The sequence below is a fragment of the Saimiri boliviensis genome, chromosome 16 (assembly GCF_048565385.1).
Source record: "Saimiri boliviensis isolate mSaiBol1 chromosome 16, mSaiBol1.pri, whole genome shotgun sequence".
NCBI classification, from domain to species: Eukaryota; Metazoa; Chordata; class Mammalia; order Primates; family Cebidae; genus Saimiri; species Saimiri boliviensis.
In genome coordinates, this window is record NC_133464.1 from 18,155,256 (window position 1) to 18,169,599 (window position 14,344).

The window sequence follows — 14,344 nt, forward strand, 5'->3', positions numbered from 1 at the left end:
TTTTTTTTTTTTTTTTAAGAGATCAAGTTGGCTGGGCACAGTGGTTCATGCCTGTAATCTCAGCACTTCGGGAGGCCGAGGAGGGTGGATCATGAGGTCAGGAGTTCGAGACCAGCCTGGCCAATATGGTGACACCCGGCTCTACTAAAAATACAAAAATCAGCCAGGCATGGTGATGCACACCTGTAGTCCCAGTTACTCAGGAGGCTGAGGCAGCAATTCTTGAACCTGGAAGGCAGATATTGCAGTGAGCTGAGATGACACCATTGCACTCCAGCCTGGGCAATGGAGTAAGACTCTATCTCAAAAAAAAAAAAAAAAAAAAAAAAAAAAAAAAAAGGAACCAAAGACAAAAGCCACATGATTATCTCAATTGACGCAGAGAAGGCCTTCGACAAAATTCAACAGCCCTTCATGCTAAAAATTCTCAAAAAACTAAGTATTGACGGAACGTATCATAAAATGATAAAAGCTATATATGACAAACCTACAGTCAATATCATACTGAACGGGCAAAAGCTGGAAGCATTCCCTTTGGAATCAGGCACTAGATAAGGATGCCCTCTTTCACCACTCCTATTCAATATAGTATTGGAAGTTCTAGCCAGAGCAATCAGGCAAGAAAAAAAATAAAGGGCATTCAAACAGGAAAGGAGGAAGTCAAACTGTCTATTTGCAGATGACATGATTGTGTATCTACAAGACCCCATTGTCTCAGCCCCAAATCTTCTCAAACTGATAAGCAACTTCAGCAAAGTCTCAAGATACAAAATTAATGTGCAGAAATCACAAGCATTCCTATATACCAATAAGATAAACAGAGAGCAAAATCAAGAGCAAACTACCATTCACAATTGCTGCAAAGAGAATAAAATACCTAGGAATAAAACTAACAAAGGAGGTAAAGGACCTCTTCAAGGAGAACTATAAGCCACTGTTCAAGGAAATAAGAGAGGATACAAACAGATGGAGAAACATTCCATGCTCATGGTTAGGAAGAATTAATATCGTGAAAATGGCCATACTGCCCAGAGTAATCTATAGATTCAATGCTATCCCCATCAAACTACCAGTGACCTTCTTCACAGAACTGGAAAAAACCACTTTAAACTTCATATGGAATCAGAAGCGAGCCCGCATAGCCAAGACAATCCTAATCAAAAAGAACAAAGCTGGAGGCATCACTCTGCTGGACTTCAAACTATTCTACAAGGCTATAGTAATCAAAACAGCATGGTACTGGTACCAAAACAGAGACATAGACCAATGGAACAGAGCAGAGGCCCCAGAAGAAACACCACACATCTACAACCATCTGATCTTTGACAAACCTAGCAAAAACAAGCAATGGGGAAAGGAGTCCCTGTTTAATAAATGGTGTTGGGAAAACTGGCTAGCCATGTGCAGAAAGCAGAAACTGGACCCCTACCTGTCATCTTACACTAAAATTAACTCCAGATGGATTAAAGATTTAAACATAAAACCTAACACCATAAAAACACTAGAAGAAAACCTAGGCAAAACCATCCAGGACATAGGCATAAGCAAGGACTTCATGACTAAAACACCAAAAGCAATGGCAATAAAAGCCAAGATAGACAAATGGGATCTAATTAAAATTCAGAGCTTCTGTACAGCAAAAGAAACCAACATTAGAGCGAATCAGCAACCAACAGAATGGGCAAAAATTTTGCAATCTACCTATCTGACAAAGGGTTAATAACCAGAATCTACAAAGAACTAAAACAGATTTACAAGAAAAAACAAACAACCCCATTCAAAAGTGGGCAAAGGGCATGAACAAACACTATTCAAAAGAAGACATATATGAGGCCAACGAACATGAAAAAATGCTCATCATCACTGGTCATTAGAGAAATGCAAATCAAAACCACATTGAGATACCGTCTCATGCCAGTTAGATGGCAATCATTAAAAAATCTGGAGACAACAGATGCTGGAGAGGATGTGGAGAAATAGGAACACTCTTACACAGTTGGTGGGAATGTAAATTAGTTCAACCACTGTGGAAGACAGTGTGGCGATTTCTCAAGTATCTAGAAATAGAAATCCCATTTGACCCAGCAATCCTATTACTGGGCATATACCCAAAGAACTATAAATCATTCTACTATAAAGACACATGCACACGAATGTTCATTGCAGCCCTGTGTACAATAGCAAAGACCTGGAACCAACCCAAATGCCCATTGATAATAGACTGGACAAAGAAAATGTGGTACATATACACCATGGAATACTATGCAGCCATAAAAAAGATGAGTTCGTGTCCTTTGTAGGGACTTGGATTAATCTGGAAACCATAATTCTCAGCAAACTGACACAAGAACAGAAAGCTAAACACTGTATGTTCTCACTCATAGGTGGGTGTTGAACAATGAGAACACATGGATTCAGGGAGAGGGGCATCTCACACTGGGGGCAGTTGGGGGGGTAGGGGAGAGCTAGTGAGGGGTGAGGAGGGAGGGGAGGTTGGGGAGAGATAACATGGGGAGAAATGCCAGATGTATTATGCACCTAAAGTTAAATAAATTAAAATTAAAAATAAAGTAAAATTAAAAAAAACAAGAGATGAGGTCTCATGATGTTGCCCAAGTTGGCCTCCAACTTCTGAGCTTAAGCAGTCCTCCTGTCTCAGCCTCCCCAGTAGCTGGGACTACAGGTGCTTACCACCGCATGGAACTCTCAACATCACAACTATAACCACTCTAGTTTACCATACTGTAATCTGGCACACTGAATGTGCAATAGCTTCTTCATGGTGTCTGTGTATACTCTTGTCCTCCTAAAATTCTTTTTTTTTTTTTTGAGATGGAGTCTTGCTCTTGTCACTCAGGCTGGAGTGCAATGGCACAATCTTTGCTCACTGCAACCTCTGCCTCCTGGATCCAAGCGATTCCCCTGCCTCAGCCTCCTGAGTAGCTGGGACTACAGGCACTCACCACCACGCCCGGCTAATTTTTTGTGTTTTTAGTAGAGACAGGGGTCTCACCATGTTGACCAGGCTGGTCTCAAACTCCTGACCTCAGGTGATCCACCTGCCTTGGTGTCCCAAAGTGCTGAGATAACAAATATGAGCCACCGCACCCAGTCTAAAATTCATTCTTTACAACAATCGGAATATGGTTTTTAAAAAAACGTAAAATAGGCTGGGCATGGTGGCTCACACCTGTAATTCCAGCACTTGGGGAAGGCGAATTTTGCGGGCAGATCACCTGAGGTCTTTCATAGTTTCACCATGTTGGCCAGGATGGTCTCGACCTCCGGACCTTGTGATCTGCCCACCTCAGTCTCCCAAAGTGCTGGGATTATTGTTTTCATTCGGTCAGCAAATATTTAGTAATCTCCTTTTATGTACCAGGCTCTGCTGTAGATGGCAAAGAAAACAGGGCAGTCACACCTCCTGTCATGTTCTAGTGGAGAGAGACAGACAGTAAACAAGATGCACTGGTAGTTTCAGATAATAACTAGAGATTGAAGAAAGTAACACTGGGTGGTGAGGTTATGGATGTGGTAAGGTGTGAGATTATGGATGTGGTAAGGCGTGGTCAAGGAAGGCTTCTCTGAGGAGGTGACTTCGTACCTGCGACCTGAACGAGGAGGAGGTAAGGATCTGGGTGAAGGGCTTGCAGGCGTGTAGGTGGAAGAGACAGTGATTCCACAGGCCAGATGCCAGCATCAAGCTTGCCAAGAGTGGAAATGGAAAGAATGGAAAGAAGGCCCCAAGTGGCCGAGGCCAGTGGTAAGTCGTGGAGGGAGGCAGCAGGCTCCGGTGAGACACGACTTCTCTGTCCATACAGCAGATTATGATCTCACCATAAAGAGAAATGAAGTACTGACACATACTACAACATGGATGAAGCTTGAAAACATTAGGCTAAGCGAAAGAAGGCACATGCTAAACACCCCATAGCGTATGATAGAAAGTGTTCAGATTGGGAAAATCTGTGGAGACAAATAATAGAGTAGTGGTCTCTTAGAGCTGGGGTGGAGGGATGCCCAGTAGGGAAATGACTGTGGAAGGTGTGCAGTCTTTCTTTTGGAGGAGATAAAAAATGTTTTAAAATGGACTGTGGAGCCAGGCACAGTGGCTTGCACCTGTAATCTCAGCACTTTAGGAGGCTGAGGGGACAGGATCCCTTGAGTCCAGGAGTTCAAGACCAGCCTGGGCAACATAGGGATACCTTGTCTCTACGAATAAAATAAAATAAAATAAAATTCAATTAGCCAAGCATGGTGGCATGTACCTGTGGTTCCAGCAACTTGGGAGACTGAGGCAAGAGAGTCGCCTGTGCCAGGAGGTCGAGGCTGCAGTGAGCTATGATCACACCACTGCACTTCAGCCTGGACAAGAGTGAGACCCTGTCTCAAGATAAATAAATAAAAGGATTGTAGTGATGGCTGTACATATCTGTGAATACACTAAAAATTATTTAATTGTACACTTTTAAAAGGTAAATTGTGTGGTATATGAATTATATCTGCATAAGGCTGTTTTTTTTAAAAAAAAAAAGGCTGGTTACAGTGGCTCATGCCTGTAATCCCAGCACTTTGGGAGGCTGAGGTGGGCTGATCATGAGGTCAGGAGTTTGAGATCAGCCTAGCCAACATGGTGAAACCCCATCTCTACTAAAAACACAAAAAATTAGCTGGCATGGTGGCAGGTATCTGTGATCCTAGCTACTCGGGAGGCTGAGGCAGGAGAATCACTTGAACCCAGGAGGTGGAGGTTGCAGTGAGCCAAGATCGCACCACTGTACTCCAGCCTGGTGACAGAGCAAGATTCCATCTCAAAAAAGAAAAAAAAAAAAAAGAAACTACACTAGATTCTCAACTTCTCCTCTCTAGAGATGGAGACTGAAAGTCACCTCAGAAGCGACTGTGTTGATCCAAGTTCTCTGGGAAGCAGACATGAGGTAGAGTTATAAGTGCGAGAGATTTATTAGGAGCAAGCCGGCCAAAGACAAAGAGAATTGGAGCAAGGGAAACCTTCAGGCCATGATGCAGGTTTGAGAACTGTGGAAGGAGAGGGGAAAAGGAAAGGAACTGGATAGGAAAAGTTTTGGATGGCTGTGCAGCGATGAAAGACAGAGCTAGCCCAAAGGAAAGCTCCCGTGCAAAGATCGCCGTCTGGGGAGTCCTCTGTCGGCAGAAATCACCAGACCCTAGAAGCCCACCATGCTCAGTCATGGCTAGAGCTACCTAGAAAAGCACAGCCTCAGTTCCAGTCCCGCCGCCGATCCCGAAGCTGCTGCAGCTGTAGGCTCTCGGCTCCCTGGACTCCTTGCCGTAGCTTCTCCCTGGAAGGAGCGCTGTGTAGTGCGCCCCCATGGCTGCCCGAGACCTGGCTAGTCAGTGAGGAGTCATTGGAGAGTCCCTGCTGGATTAGGTGAGGAAGGACAGGAGGGAGAGGGTGACAATACCTTTTATGATGCCTTCAGTGCTGCCAGTCCCCAAAGCCCTTGGAAAGAAGAAGGTGATCACTTTCAGGAAGGCACCCAGGCACCCACATGAGGAAAATATTTGTGAGGGTACACCAAGTGACCTAGACCATGACACACTAAATAAGCACATGGGTGCAAAAATGAAGTGATCTTCCAGAAAGGAGGAATCTGCTGTGATGACCTGGTTCCACATAAGTGCTACAGAAGAGGGGTCTGGATCCAGACCCCTCAGAGTGGTCTTGGATCTCATGCAAGAAAGAATTCACGGCTAGACTTGGCTCAGGCCTCTAATCCCAGCATTTGAGAGCCCAAGGCGGGTAGATCACTTGAGCCCAGGAGTTTGAGACCAGCCTAGATAACATGGTAAGACCCCATCTCTACAAAAAATACAAAATATTAGCTGGGCATGGTGACACACACCTGGAGGCTGAGGTTAGAGGATCCCTTGAGCACAACTGGTTGAGGCTGCAGTGATTAGTAGTTACACCATTGTATTCCAGCCTGGGCAACAGAGCAAGACCCTGTCTCAAAAAAGAAAAAAAAGAAACAAAGAAAAAGAAAGGAAGAATTTGAGGCAAGTCTACGGAGTAAAGTGAGTGAAAGCAAATATATGGATGGGTGCAATGGCTCACGCCTGTAATTGTAGCACTTTGGGAGGCTGAGGTGGGAGGATTGCTTGAGCTCAGGAGTTTGAGACCAACCTGGGAAACATACTAAGACCTGGTCTCTAAAAGAAAAAAGGATGACCAGAGGTGATTTTTGTTGCCATCTTGGATGTAGTGGTTTTAGCCAGCTTCTTTACCAGATCCTGTTTTATCAGCAGAGTCTTTATCTTGTGATACCAGTCCTGCTGATTTCCGATCTCATTCTGTGACTAAAAATGCCTAATCTCCCGGGAAGGCAGCCCAGCAGGTCTCATTTTCATTTTTCTCAGCCCATTCAAGATGGAGTTGCTCTGATTCGAATGCCTCTGACGCAAGGACCTGAGGATGTTTTGGGCATAGCATCCTGTTCCTCTCAGCCAGCCATTCTGGCATGGGCTGTGCTTTGAGTGACCATGGCAGAGCATGGATGGGTACACACTTAAGACAGCACCATCTGCAGAGACTGGGCAGAGACCTGGGCAGCAGAGCATCCCAGCCATGGAGGACAAGCTCTGTCAGTCACACTGCAGGTCCAGCCTTCAGTGGTCCCATGGTGACACCATCTGGCAGTGAGAAGTCACAGTAGCCGGAGTCTGATCAGACTCAGTTATTCCTACTTTGCTTTTGCAAACAGGATGAATCATCTTTTTGCACTGAGAAAGACTGAGTAAGACCTCAGATCTCTTAAACAAGGCAGTAGGATTGGGGGTGTTTGTAAAGATGCTCCAAGGAGCTGGGCACAGCAGACTTCTAGTTAACGGAATATGTGGGTGCACAAGTGGCTTGTGGAAAAAATGAAAATATGACTGCCTTTGTACTCGGACTTGATGAACTGGATCACACTGATGGCCTTAAATGATCTGTCTCCTACAGTGGAGCCCACAGTTGGCTCCTTCATGTCAATTGCTCCTGCTGTTTCTTGCTATGCCAGGCGTTGGTGCTTGACATATGTTTACTTATCTTTCTTATGAACTTACATTATCATCTCCATAGGATTTCAAGCTCTAAAGACGAGTCATGAATCATTTCTCTCCCTAGACCTGTGACCTTAAAGGATAATGACAGCTGGGTACAGAGATTTGCACCTGTAATTCCAACACTTTGAGAGGCGGAGAAGGGAGGCTCCTGCTTAAAGGAGGCCAGGAGGTCAAGGCTGCAGTGAACTATGATGACATCACTGCATTCCAGCCTGGGCGACAGCGTGAGGCCCCGTCTCTAAAACCAAAAAAAAAAGAAAAAGAAAGGAAGAAAAAGAAATTTTTAAAAATAGCACAATGGGCTTGGCAAAGTGGCCCATGCCTGTAATCTCAGCACTTTGGGAGGCCGAGGTGGGTGGATCACTTGAGGTCAGGAGTCAGCCTGGACAACACGGTGAAACCCGTCTCTACTAAAAATACAAGAAATTAGCCGGGTGTGGTGTCACATGCCTGTCATCTCAGCTACTTGGGAGGCTGAGGAAGAGAATCACTTGAACCTGGGAGGTGGAGGTTGCAGTGAGCTGAGATCCCGCCATTGCACTCCAGCCTGGGCAACAAGAGCAAAACTCCAACTCAAAAATAAATAAATAAATACCACAATGGTGCCCGAGGGGATCACAAAGAGGTGAATTCACCTGCCCTGTTGGTCATCCCTTTGATCTCGGAGGATAAAATTATAGATTTAAAACAAATTAAGCAACAAAACTCACCAAGTAGTAAATACTACTACTTACAAATGGCAAGTCTAAAACGGATTATTAAAGTCAAAATATCGGCGACTGAGGTGGGCAGATCCCCTTGAGCTTAGGATTTTGAGACCAACCTGGGCAACATGGCAAACCCTGTCTCTACTAAAAATACAAGATTAGCTGGGTGTGGTGGTGTGTGCCTGTATTCCCAGCTATTTGAGGGGGATGAATCAGGAAGATTGTATGAACCTGGGAGGTCGAAGCTGCAGTGAGCCAAGATGGTGCCACTGCACTCTATCCTCAGTAACAAGGTGAGATCCTGCCTCAAAATTTAAAAATAAAAGTAAAATATTATTACTGTGCGCAGGGGTACATGTCTGTAGTCTCAGCTACTCAGGAGGCTGAAGCAAGAGGTCGCTTTAGAGCCTGGGCAATGTAGTGAGACCATGCCTCTGCAAAAACAAAAAAACAAATTTAAAACATAGTAATAAAGTCAAAATGTCAGGGTTTTTCAGCTAAAGAAAAGGTTCAATGCTTGCCTGTTTTTTGTATCTACTCATTTTTTTTTTTTTTCTTTTTTGAGACAGAGTTTCGCTCTTGTTACCCAGGCTGGAGTGCAATGGCGCGATCTCGGCTCACCGCAACCTCCGCCTCCTGGGTTCAGGCAATTCTCCTACCTCAGCCTCCTGAGTAGCTGGGATTACAGGCACGCACCACCATGCCCAGCTAATTTTTTGTATTTTTAGTAGAGACGGGGTTTCACCATGTTGACCAGGATGATCTCGATCTCTTGACCTCGTGATCCACCCGCCTCGGCCTCCCAAAGTGCTGGGATTACAGGCTTGAGCCACCGCGCCCGGCCTGTATCTACTCATTAACTTACCAATTAATATCGCACAATTGGTTCTCAAGTGCGAGGCTTCTCTTTGCTAAGCCAATACAGAGGCAATTTCTGTAACTTCACTCCTTATGCTGGCAGGGGCAGCAAAAAACGTTAAATATTAGCCTGTGAGTTGACACGGTAGGGCATCAGTGTCAATTCATTTAAAAAGTACATGACCAGGTGCAGTGGCTCACGCCTGTAATCCCAGCACTTTAGGAAGTCGAGGCAGGTGGATTACCTGAGGTCAGGAGTTTTGAGACCAGCCTGGTGAAACCCCATCTCTAGTCCCTCAAATCGGCATCCGTTAATGTACGTTGGGAGGTAGATTGATAAATAACAGTGCAGCGTCTTACCAAGAAGTAAATACGACCTGATGACCTGAGTGTCGTATAAGAGCAAGTTTTGAAACTTGGAGAGTTGTTTTCTTACATTGTGTACGCTTGCCCCAAATCGTAGTCTTTGAAATCGTATGCGTTGCACCTTGGATGAGCCAGGGAAATTATTACATTAACAAGCATTTTGTGTGTGTGTAGTTACTTTGTACTGAGAGTTTGCTTTGGGGTGCAATTAAACAATAAACTGATTTTATTTGGGAGAAAAAAAAAAAAAAGAAACCCCATCTCTACTCAAAATACAAAAATAAGCCGAATGTGTGGCATATACCTGTAATCCCAGCTACTTGCGAGGCTGAGGCAAGAGAATCATTTAGACCCAGGAGGTGGAGGTTGCAGTGAGCCAAGATAACGCCAGTGAACTCCATCCTGGGCAACAGAGAGAGACCCCATCTCAAAAATAAATGTTAATTAATTGATTAAATAAAAAGTACAGAGTAATGATTTAGTCATTTTAAAGAATACAGATTTTAGGCTGGGTGCGGTGACTCACACCTGTAATCCCAGCACTTTGGGAGGCCGAGGCAGGCAGATCATGAGGTCAGGAGATCAAGACCATCCTGGCCAACATGGTGAAATCCCATCTCTACTAAAAATACAAAAATACAGGCACATGGTGGCACATGCCTGTAGTTGCAGCTACTCGGGAGGCTGAGGCAGGAGAACCACTTGAACCTGGGAGGTGGAGCCTGTGGTGAGCTAAGATCACGCCATGGCACTCCAGCTTGGCAACAAGAGCAAAACTCTGTCTCAAAAACAACAACAAACAAACAAACAAAAAGAAATAATGGTTTAGAGTTATGTAGCCAAAGGCTGCAAGATTCTGACCCTCCCTAAATTGCTCCTGGGGATAGCATCACTATTGTAAAACCTAAGATCAGTGCCTGAGATATTCTGCAGACCCCGAACTTGATGGATCAGCTAGCATCACCCAGAGCAAGAAACTGGCTCATCTGGTCCTGTGGCCCCCACCCAGAAACTGACTCAGCACAGGAGGACAGTTTTGACTCCCTATGACGGTTTTTTCTCTTTTTTTAAATCTTGCTCTGTCACCCAAGCTGGAGTGCAGTGGCATGATCTTGGGTCACTGCAACCTCTGCCTCCTGGCTTCAAGCAATTCTCCTGCCTCAGCCTCTCGAGTAGCTGGGATTACAGGTGTGCACCATCACGCCCTGCTAAAAATCTTGGTATTTTTAGTAGAGATGGGGTTTCACCGTGTTGGCCAGGTTGGTCTCAAACTCCTGACCTCATGATCTGTCCACCTTGGCCTCCCAAAGTGTTGGGATTACAGGTGTGAGCCACCTTGCCTAGTCAACTCCCTGTGATTTTTATCTCCAACCCAACCAATCAGCAATCTCAACTCAGTGGTCCCTACCCAGCAAATTATCTTTAAAAACTCCAATCCCCAAATACTCAGAGAGACTGATTTGAGTAATTATAAACTCTGGTCTCCCATCCAGCCAGTTCTATGTGATTACTCTTTCTGTATTGCAATTCCCCTAACCTGATAAATTGACTGTCTAGGCATCAGGCCAGATGAACCCACTGGTCAGCTGAAACACCTGGGACGCAGTAGGATAACTTAAGTCCAGGGTTAGCAGCAGGTCTGCAGCAAACAGCTCTGCAGTAACTCGATTCTTGCCCCTCTGAGGAAAGAATTCATCTGAGAGGCATAAGGCGGAGTGAGAGACTGAGGCAAGTTTCAGAGCAGGAGTGAAGGCCTGTTAAAAAGTTTTAGAGCAGGAACAAAAGGAAGTAAAGTACCCTTGGAAGAGGGCCAAGTGGGCGACTTGAGAGATTCAAGTACCTGGTTTGACCTTTTGATACAGAATAGCTGGGCTCCTGGCTAAACCCCACCCTTAAACCTGGAACTGCAGCCGTAAGTGAAAAGAGTTGACCCCTTGTTTTTCTATCCAAATGTTTACTTTTAGGCCTGCCATGTCCCTATCCTGTGCCCATAAAAAGACTTCAACTGGCAGAGCAACACAAGCGTCTGAGTGTCAAGCAGAGAAGCAACTGAGCCGTGGAGACTATGGACAGACAGCTAACCTGAGATGGGGCAGCGTCAGGGAAAGACCACCTTCCTGCACCATCGCCTTCCACCTCCTATCCCACGGAGAGTAACTTCTACCACCAAATAAAGTACTCCGCATACACTACCTTTCAATCCACTTGTGTGACCTGAATCTTCCTGGACACCCGACAAGAACCTGGGTGCTGAGAGGGCAGGGGCTTGGATGCTGCTGCGGGGCCTGCTCCTGCCAGGGACGAGCGACCAGCCACTTCCAGCGTTCCTTCGCTCCGGTTCCTTCACTCCCTTGCCCGCTCCCTCCCACGAGGAGTGGCCAGCAGTGGGCCCAGTGGAAGGAGACCTGGGCCCACTGCCGGGTCGAGGTCAAGGGAACTCTCCTGCCTCACTTTAGGGGTTTTATACGTTGGCATGCTTCTAGGGGTTGCATCTCTGCTCCCTTGACTTTTCTCTGGGGGTGGGCGGTCTGCAAGCACAGCGGCCTGCCAGCACGTGGGAGGGGCCGCATGCGCAGTGTGTTTACTGGCGTTGTACATATGCTCACTTGAGGCGTGTTCCCCTTTCCAGTGGAGTATTTCTGGAGGAAGGTCATACGCCAGTTAAACTCCGTTTTCCTCTTAATGCACATGCTTGAACCCACTCGCCCAACTTCTGAGATCTTGTCAGGAACTGCAGATCGCCAGCTTCAGGTGTTTCCTATCTGCTGGAAGACTGCCTTTCTCTGGCAGTGCTTGTAACCAAATATTATTTTAGAGAGACCGTGTGACAACCACCTGACCATCACCTGATGGTTGCCCAACATTCCTGATGGCCGGGGGGCCTCTCCTGCCCTGCTCATGTCTGCTTAACTATCTACTCTAACACCGGGAGTTCAAGACCAGCCTTGGCAGCAAGGTGAGAACCTGTGCCTACAAAAAACTTAAAAATTCACCAGGTGTGGTGACATGCCTGTGGTCCCAGCTCTTCAGGAGGCTGAGGTGAGAGGACCACTTGAGCCTGGGAGATGAAGGTTGTAGTGATGTGTGATCGCACCACTGCACTCCAGTCTGGGCAACAGAACTGTAACTGCCCAACAGGTTCTCCTTGTCCAGTGCCTAGACGGAGTCGACTTATCAAGACAGGGGAATTGCAATAGAGGAAGAGTGTATTTCACACAGAGCTGGCTGTATGGTAAATTAGAGTTTTATTACTACTCACATCAGTCTTCCCAAAAATTCAGGGATTTGTTGTTGCTGTTTTGAGACAGAGTTTTACTCTTGTTGCCCAGGCTGGAGTGCAATGGCACGATCTCGACTCACTGCAACCTCCACCTTCCAGGTTCAAGCAATTCTCCTGCCTCAGCCTCCTGAGGGATTGCAGGCACGCACCACGTCTGGCTAATTTTATATTTTTTTAGTAGAGATGGGGTTTCTCCAGGTTGGTCAGTCTGGTCTCGAACTCCCGATCTCAGGTGATCTGCCCACCCGGGCCTCCCAACTTGCTAGGATTACAGATGTGAGCCACGGAGCCCGGCCAAGGGATTGGGGTTTTTAAGAATAATTTGGTGGGCAGAGGGTTGGGAAGTGGAGAGTGCTGATTGGTCAGATCGAAGGTGAAGTCACAGAGAGTCAAAGCTATGCTCTGGCACTGAATCAGTTCATGAGTGGGGGCCATAAGACCAGATGAGCCAGATTACCAATCTGGGTGGTGTCAGCTGGTGTATCAGAACCAGAATGCAGGGTCTGCAAAGTATCTCAAGTACTGATCTCAGGTGTTACACAGCGATGTTAGTTTCAGAAGCAGTTTGGGGAGGTTCAGAAGCTTGCCACCTCCAGATATATGACCCCTAAGCCATAATTTATAGTCTTGAAGCAAATTTCTTAGTCCTACAAAGGCCAACTGGTCCCTAGGCAAGAAGCGGGTTTGTTTTAGGAAACGGCTGTTAAGGTATCTTGTTTCAAAGTTAAACTATAAAGTAAGTTCCTTCTAAAGTTAGTTTGGCTTGTGCCCAGGAATGAGCAAGGACAGTTTGGAGGTTAGAAGCAACATGGAGTCGGTCAGGTCAGATCTCTTTCACCGTCATAATAGTCTCAATTATAATTTTTGCAAAGGCAGTTTCTTTTTTTTTTTTGAGATGGAGTTTCGCTCTTGTTACCCAGGCTGGAGTGCAATGGCGCGATCTCGGCTCACCGCAACCTCCGCCTCCTGGGTTCAGGCAATTCTCCTGCCTCAGCCTCCTGAGTAGCTGGGATTACAGGCATGCGACACCATGCCCAGCTAACTTTTTTTTAGTATTTTTAGTAGAGACGGGGTTTCACCATGTTGACCAGGATGGTCTCGATCTCTTGACCTCGTGATCCACCCGCCTCGGCCTCCCAAGTGCTGGGATTACAGGCTTGAGCCACCGTGCCCGGCCGGCAGTTTTTTTTTTTTAATGGTAAAAGATATTCGTGTATTTAGAATTCGCCAGCTGGACTCCGTTTAGATGATCCAATTGTGTCGGCAACTTCCAAAGCGTGGTCATCAGGAGCCAGCGGCACACACGCCTTCTTCTCTCCATCCGGCCGAATCGGGGCGTCGACCTTGGCCACAGTGTCACGGAGCGTCTCCACAGCCTGTCTGAGCTGGGGCTTGCCGCCTTTAACACCCACCGTGAACACAAGTGTGCTGCTGTCTTCCGTCGTCTTCATGGCGGACTCGGTGGTCCGCGGAACCCTGAGGGCAGCATCGTGGTCACGCTTGTTCCTCCTGGGGGCGCTCCTCCCAGGACACGCGCGCTGCTTCCGGAGTCGCCGGAAGGTGGGTGGCGTGCGGATCTTCTTTCTTCGTGGCTGTGGACACCTCTCAACACCGCCTTCTTGGCCTTGGAAGCCTTCGCTTTGGCTTCCTCTTTAGGAGGGGCAGGAGCTTCCTTCTTCGCTTTCGGCACCATCTTGTGAAAAAGGCCCTGTCTCAAAAATAAAAACAAAAACAGTTGAATTCGCTGGGGGCAGTGCCCCACACCTGTAATCCCAGCACTTTGGGAGGTCGAGGCAGGAAGATCACCTGAGGTCAAGAGTTTGAAACCAGCCTGGCCAACATGGTGAAACTCTGTCTCTGCTAAAAATACAAAAATCAGCTGGGCATGGTGGTTATAGTTCTAGCTACTTGGGAGACTGAGGTAGGGAATCACTTAAACCCAGGAGGTGAAGGTTGCAGTGAGCCGAGATCACGCCACTGCACTCCAGCCTAGGCAACAGAGTAAGACTGTTGGGGTGAGCTCTGGGGCAAGCAAGCTATAGCGTCT

The 14,344-nt window shown here is 46.6% G+C and overlaps 1 pseudogene; it reads right to left on the bottom strand.

Annotated features, from left to right (window-relative positions):
• Window positions 1–350: 350 nt before the first annotated feature.
• LOC141581599 (large ribosomal subunit protein uL23 pseudogene) overlaps window positions 351–14,344 on the bottom strand; it is a 54,667-nt pseudogene continuing 40,673 nt past the window's right edge.